The sequence below is a fragment of the Rhopalosiphum padi genome, chromosome 1 (assembly GCF_020882245.1).
Source record: "Rhopalosiphum padi isolate XX-2018 chromosome 1, ASM2088224v1, whole genome shotgun sequence".
Taxonomy (NCBI): domain Eukaryota; kingdom Metazoa; phylum Arthropoda; class Insecta; order Hemiptera; family Aphididae; genus Rhopalosiphum; species Rhopalosiphum padi.
In genome coordinates, this window is record NC_083597.1 from 89,278,387 (window position 1) to 89,287,180 (window position 8,794).

Here is an 8,794-nt window from a genome sequence, read left to right on the forward strand (position 1 = left end):
ACTTGTTCTGGCCAGAATATGAATATAAATGTAGCATTGATACTCGCAGTAAAAATTCATTCATCATTGACCAACAATTTATTGTACCGGGTCACACACATTTAGAGTGTGACTCTGACCATGGTCGAATTGAGCGTGTCAAGAAGCATTCAGATTCAGAAATTGGTATCCCAAACGATTGGTACAGTTTTGTCCGGAACGTAAGAGGAAAAATTCCACTAAAAATGATTGATGATATGCAGGAAGAAAACTTTAAATAATTTTCAACTTCATTAAATGGTACTTTAGTCAAACGCATACTGGATATATACGTATAATGATAAATTAAATTGGCTAAAGATAGTTTGGTTGAGATATGATGATAATTTTGGTATTATTAAGCTCAAGTATTCTCTAGAAGAGTATGAACCATTCAAATTCCTTGACTTAAGAAAAGGACCTCTAAGAAAGAGAGATAAAAGTTTTATTGAGGTTCAAAATTTAATAATTCCTCAAACCTATTTAAGTGAAGAGTCCACTGATACAGAAAAAAAGAAAGACCTTATAATTTACCTATAAATGCAGTGTATCATCAATTTTATCATACATTGAAAATAAAAGAATGCTTGCGCAAGATTAATCTGATAGAGAAAATTACTGAAACTGACTACCAAATGTAAAGTTCTCCCTAATCATATTTTAAACATAATATAATATTGTAAACAAGAATGGCAATTTTTTTTTATTTAAAATTATTGTAATATTTTTATTTGACCACATAGACTTTTATAGATATTGTTATTTTTTATAAGTTATTGCAAATGCTACAATATTTTTACTTGACTACATAGACATGTTTTGTTTTTTGTTCATAGCAATAAAAAAGTGATGTTTAAACACTGTGTAAAATAGTAAAATTAAAAGTCATATAACTTTCACGTTAATAGAAAAATTATTTTATTTTATCCCTGTGTGTTTAGGAACAGTGGATTAAAAAGAAAAATTGAAAAATCCTATAAAAATAAGTTTTCAATTTACATATATATTACGTGAAAAAATATTTGTAACGCTAATATATACATATATATACATGTATACACACATATATATATATATATAGGTATGTCGTATGTACTATATAATATATACCAAATAAAAGTTTTTTTTATCTTTCCTTCTAACACTAAAACTATACACAAGGTGTGAGTAGACGTAAGTTACATAAACTCTGTACGTTTTGAGTTAGTTATTCGGTGTAAACTGCGTAATACAATTATTATTATTATCTTATTGACAGTGATTGTAGCCTTCTGTGAAACTTAATCATTATTATTTCTCCTCGACGATACGATTTAACATTTTGCTGGTTGTTAGCCACAACGAAAAAGTAATTTGTCTTCATTGATAAAGTCATGAGAAAATATACGAGAAGAAAAGAGGAAAGCCGTTCAATAATAGGGCTTGATGGATAACAGTGAAAAGGAAAAAGTAATCCATTCTTTCGCGTTTCCGTGTTCGCGTATTTTCGGTATCCGTTTTTCGTATCTTTCGCCAACCCAACGTCTTCATGGTCTTAATAATAGTAGCTCATATTGATTTATTGAAAATAGTAAAAAAAAAAAAAATAAATGAGCTTAGTAAATAAATTATTATCTGTAGCAGGTATGTACATTTGAGACTATATTACTATAATACAAGATTTGGTGAACAACAATCAATTGATTCAAAAACTTAACCGAATTAACATTCACTTAGAGGCGAATGTACAAAACTTAATTATTATTCCGGTGAAATGTAAACTGCAATGTAGTATACTATTATGTATGTACTGATTATGATAGTATTGTAAGTCATATTAAAATTAGTTTCTGAATATCTTCTAACATAACAAATTGCCAATACCACGCAATATAGGCACGTAAACATATTATAATAGTTTATTGTCATATATTATTTATATTGTATACATACCAGTTTATAACGCGTAATTGAGTATTGGCAAATATAATAGTACTAAATTCTTTTTACGTGTGCACTTACAACGAATTACTTCTATACACAATCCACTCGCATGTTATGCAGGAAAAATATTATATACCTTTTATAAATATAGCCACCTATATAACGTTATGGCGATATAATTAGATCATCAACATCGTCGCGTTAACGCCAGACGACGAGTGAGAATAAGGCGTGTTACAAATTGACGATTAAAGGCGATTTCAGTTTTAGTTTCACGCTAACCGTCATTGCTATATTATTGTTATCGAAAAGTTATGATTATCGGTCGGTCCAGCGGGAATCGCTTTAATTTTTGTGTTTACTGTTTTCATTTCTATGGATAAACAACTGCTGAAAACACGTAGGGCGTGTCCCTGTGTTATTATATTGTGCATTTTGAATAAACCGAATTAGGTATTTTTCTGAATCAAATTAAACACAACGCGCTTGTGGTGGCAATTATGATAATGGATCGGGACTCAAAAATGTGTATGTGTTTCACATTTGCGGGTGATACTTTTAATCTTCTCCCTCTACCCCCCCCCCCCCCCAAGTAAAAGGAGATCACCGTGGGGGGGCTTCCCCGGGGCGTCCCGAAAACACAAACAACTCGAGCTACCAGTTACTGCGAGGACGGTGCTTTTGTTTGTTTTCGAGACTAGTCAAAGAGTACTGCAATATACATTAGCATTTATTTATGTATGGATATACGCACACAGGCAAACACGCTGCGATACAAACACTCGCGCGCACACACACACACAAACATAATATATATTATGCAATGACGGGAGTACGGGGTATGCGCTGCTTTACTACTCATTCTCAATAATCCGTTTAATTATTTAAAATTAAATGCATAACTATAATTAGCGCGTAGAAAATATTTGCGTACGTATTTTATTTTTATTTGATTGATATTAAAACACTGTAACTCGTAAGTTCACCTGCGCTACACCAGACGTAGTTTAAACAACAATTAAAATTACATAATAATTATGTTATTTGACAACAAATTAACTATGGTTATTGTTGAAATGTTGTGTTTTATTTGTACATAATATGCTAATTGACTTAGTACTCGTCTTATGAAATTGTTATAATTTTATTGAAAAAAGTGTCCGTCTGGAGATATTGACACGCGTGAATGATGAATCATAATTTATTTATCTTTTGTGAACGGTTTTATTCTATCAATTGGTCTTTTATTAAAATTAAAGCAATCAACAAGTTATTTTTTTTTATTCATCTATTCACTTTTAGAAATTAATTTATTATTATACAGCTAAATGTAAAATTTATTAAATTTCAACAGCATGTGACGCTGTAACTCGGGTCACAATAATAATAAAAAAATCTTAAGTACCTACAGAATTAAACTATGCTGTAATTGTAAATTAATATAAAATAAAAAATAAATATAATTTACAATACAAATTTTATCACTTGTAACAGTTGTAATTTTTAGAGAAATTTTATTTGACATTTGTACTTTAAAAATTTAAAATAATAAAATAACTTATTTTATGTATTTATTAAGTACAATGAAATTTACAAAGTTATTATGTGGAAAAATTATGATTTATCTCCAGTTGTCATCATTATATTATATTATATAAATTTAACTAACTTCATTAATTAAAAAAATAAACCGTAATTTATTTTCATGTACATTTTTAATTCTTATTTATTCTTTATTTAAACAATTTCACATTATATTACTTATTATCTTATACATATTAAAATGTTTTTTTTTTTTATTTTATTTTAAAATTAATATTCACTATTTGTGTAAATACAATAAGTAATATATATATGATAGAATTTAAAGGGCTTGACGGCTCGAATGAAGGGGGCGTCCAGTTATTCTGCTTCAGCTTGAAAGCATTTAATGTTAAGTAAGTATTTAATGTCGGAATATAATTTGTATGTAAAATTTTTTAATTGACGAATAAATTATTGTACTTGTCTTACAAATGAAGTTGATTTATATACACATTTGTAAACTATGGTCATGTATAATTATATATTTATATGAGATTTTTATTTTTATTTTCATGTATTTTGAGTACTTACTTGAAATATAAAATGGCCAATTTTATCATTGATATTAAGTAATATTAATATATTTATAACTTATTGAACATTTTTCTTTTCATTTAAATTAAGGTATTTTGTACTATAGGAAAATTACATTTTGTTAATTTTAGTACATACGTAAATACTACGTGTCGTTATAGCGTCATCTGTTTTATTAATTTTTGTACTAATTATTCCGGAGTTTATTTATAAGTAAACAGTAACAACTTAGAGAATAATTTATTAATTTAATTTGCGTTTAAATACTATTGTCGTGCTGAATGATGTATTCGGCGGAACAAAAGTGTTTAGGGTACTGAGTCGATAGAAGTTTATAATCTTGATCAAAGTCAGCAAACAAAATAAAATTGGAAACCTTTCTAATATCCGTAGTTGACTGTATTGTAGATGTGTAACAAGTGCCGAATGCAGATTTTCACCTTCTGGCATTTTTGAATTTGAATACCACTTTGTCTTTGGAAATAATAATAATAATAACAAAAAAAGTACAAAGGCAAGTTGTTTTTGCCGAAACAGTAAAACCCTAAAACGTATTGATTCAACTATTTTAGTCAAAAGGAAAATGAGTTCTACAGAATACCCGACCTTCTTTATAAGTTATAATGTTAGTGATTTTGTATGTGTTATCGAGCTAGTCGAGACATACAATAAAGTCTTTGCGTGATTTATGTTTAGTCAAAACAAATGAAATTTGAAGTAACGTCTCTGTTATATGGAAAACTAGAATATTAAGCTAACGTGACTTTTGATATACTATTTCGTCCAAAAATAAATAAATAATGACGAATTCGCTGAAGCGAAAAAAAGAGGGTGATGTTTTCTACCAATTCTCATTTGCCCCTGGCGAAAAAACATCGTCTTTTTCAAATTAAATATCAAACTAGATGGTTTCTTTTGCAGTTTACTTCAGTTTACCCCTTGTGTTTACGGAATTGAATCTGGTAGCTAAGACTCTTATATATATATTATCATTTTATCATCTCAAAAAATTTGCGAACCGTGAACAACAGCTGGCATGATATTTTCTCTTTTTGCAAACCAAAAAAAAAAAAAAATAAAATAATAATGATAAAAAAATAGGAAAGGGTATGAAAAGTACTAATACATATCTTTCAGTAAATTTCTGCGTAGGAATATACCATAATATTATACTTCCATATAGTATTAGTCAACATGTCTAAAGAGATCTGATGCAATTTCCGTTTGATTTTCAAAAATTATATTTTCTTAATAATGAAGTTTTTGAATCGTGACAGTTTAATGATGTACAAATGTCAAACTAATAACATTTTTGTGGAAAACTCTATCCAATTCTAATATAATATTTTTTATTTAAAAGTAATTTAGACATAATCTGCGTTATCTGCCGAAAGAATAAATCTCGTTATCGTTACATTATTTGATGTTTGACAATTAGTTGTTTGTTTCGTCTCTATTTTCGTACATTTCAAGTAGGTACACGAACACGCAATTTATTAATTTATCATAATACCATATTATAAAAACATTACTCCAAGTGGGGTACCTATAATTGATTTGAAGTAATTCATTTTTGCATAGAAGTAACGTTATTAATTCTCAAAACGTGTATGTTGCTATACCTATTCAATTAAATGCGTTAACGTGTGTTTAGTGTATTTACTTTTATATTTTTTGTTCGTTTTATTAAAAATTTTTTTTTAATTAAAAAAAAAACACGCCGTTCGTGTCAACGCATTTTAGTTTTGACAGTTAGCACGCAAACGGCGTTTCATTTTTTTCACCTACCATTTTACTCGGTACAATGAAGTTTATTATGTATAATTTACTGATAGCGCACACGAAAATTTACCGCACAAATATGTTTTTTTTTGTATGAGACTTCTCCGAGTTGTCGGACACGTTGATCAGTAGAAAGTTTTTAATCGAATTCCAAACGGAGACGGCGCGTGTTTCGTGTGATATTACCGAGAATCAAAAGAATCGTTATTAAATTTTTATACCGAATGTCGACAGTGGTCGTGGACGGTGGTAGTATCTGGTTACGCGTATCCATCGAAATAATTCACCTGTACACACACGGGCAATCACTGCGCCGGAGTTCATTACATTAAATTCCAACAACAGTCTATTATATAGGCCTTGTTCGGTAGATCTTCACGCATGTTTTATCATTATACCACCGGTCCCGTACTGTATAATTATACTCGACCAACGTTATTATTATTACTTTTTTTTTTCTTTAAATGAGTTTCGGAGAACTGATGTATATAGTAACGCCCAGATCGGACGGTAGCATCGGACAACAATAACGAAACACGCCGAATAACATTAACTTTTAACGACGTCTCGTGTATTATTTGATATAGGTATATTAACTATTATCCATTACTATAGGTATCCAATATAAAATAAGTTAAATAACGTAAAAGAAACCTTCCGTTACCCTGCTTTATAAAAAAATTAAAATAAATGATTAATTAATATTCATTTAAAATGCATACACCTATACTGCGTATTATACTGATATAATATTATCTCATAATATGTATGCACATGCACACGAGGTTATTAATAGAGGCCAGAGGGTAAGTTAACTACTATTGTTCACTTCGATTTTATACCACGTGTTAAGAATGAATTTCAAAAATATATTCATTGCTTAAATTTAATTTGTGTTTAGATAAAAAAAAAAAAAAATCATTATACGTATTATATAATTTATATGAAACAATCTGATTTATTAATAGTTCATCGTGGTATTTTTTTGTTAAATCATAATATTAAATGGTTATTACTTTTATGTATACTAAACATCATAAACGATTTAAATAGTAAACCAACATAAAAAAAAAAAAAAAAAAAATACGATCCTAATGTTTGTATATTATTATTAAGCCATCAATTGTGACGTATAGTGAACGATACGATCAAATCTGTCGCCTGTCATGAGTATTTCAATTTTCAATTTATTATTGTTATACAGATGTGAATTCACTATTTTTTGTAGATCTTTAATTTTTGTTTTTTGATTATATTGTATTGTTGTACACCGATAATAAGATTTTTATCTGTGTGCAGTTGCTTTTCATTACTTTTTTACGTATATAGCTGGTGTGCAATTGTATGATTGTGTACATGGTAGTTTGAAAGTAAGACGAAACTTATTTAAAACGGACCAACGGATCAAAATAATGAGTCATATATAATAGCATAAAAGATATTATGCATAGCCGTATAGGTGTATTGTTCTTTTATAATTCTATAACATTTTCCTAAGTCTCATCACAAAGCTTAAAAAAAAAAAACCATGTTCAGAAAATATATTTTTTTTCGTTGATAATCATTGAATTTTAATACGATTTACGATAAAAATATGGTCTGGTAGTTTGCGTTTTAAGATTAATTTATTTGAAGTAGGTACCTATATTATTATTTATTCAAGTGTTTTAATTTGACAGTCAATAGAATATAAAGCATTGAAGCACTATAGATAAGTAGTATAAAAATAAAAATGTTTTTAAAACTAAGACTTCGTAAATTATTTAAAAGCCAAACATCTATTAAAAAAATTAATTACAGTAATATTTTGAAAGGAAATCTCGTTAAGTTTTATCAAATAATCAAATGTTTTATCAAATATTTTATTGCGCAGTATAAATTATTTCTAGAAATATTTTTTTTTCATTGCCTAATAGATTTAAATTCAATTAGATTTTACAACAGAACACTAGTTTAGAAAAAAAGCTACGAGATGCCTTCTAAAATATAATATCCATTAACTTTTATAGTTCATTTTTGTTTAGCTTTTAAGCCACTTTCTAATAATTTATAAAAAATATTGATGAACTCAATGTTGGTATGGCCTATGTTTATCGTACGGAAGAAAACACGATTTGGTATAATTTCCTAATTTAATAACAATTTGGTATACATTTATGATTAACACTGTTGAATAAAATTAATTATTATTAACTTTGGATTACAGCAAAATATATTACTGTTCAAAGATCAAACGGCTGTTGAAGATTTACAGAATGTACGAAAAACATTTATTTCGAACATAATAATAATACGAGTAACACTGTAACCATTCCTAAGTCAAACAAAGTTTCATTGTATAGGTACCTACACTATGTATCCAATATCCATATACCCAATAACTCTGCAGTTGACGGAGAAAATCCTTCCATTACCATTTCCAATGTTAAAATAAATATGAACCCTCCCAGACGATATACAGAACGTGGATATAATAATATGTGTGTGTGTGTGTGTGTATAGAGAGGGTTTTCATGATACACTCACCCACCTTCTCTCAATGTAACGTCCCCAGGGCAATAAAAGGTTGACGATGTTTTTATTGCCATCGGAACTCAAAAGTCTTGTGGTTGTATCGGGAAAGTACTTAAAAAAAGATGATATATAAAGTAGGTGGGATCTCTCGTCGTTCAAATATATGGACTTTTTATAACGTTTGAAAAACGCCATATTTCATTTCGCAGCGACAAGGGTGACTCAGCCACAATTAACTTGGACTGCTGCTGCTGTGGCCACCCACCCCTGCTTGGCTCCCTGTAGACATACATATATAATATTATGTATATATATATATATTACATACCCCACGACAACCGGTCATAAATAAACAAAGGATTTATTCGAAGGGAAAACGTTGTAAAATCATCTAATCCCTACACTGCAGTGCTACAGGACGAAGATCCCTCGGAAACAT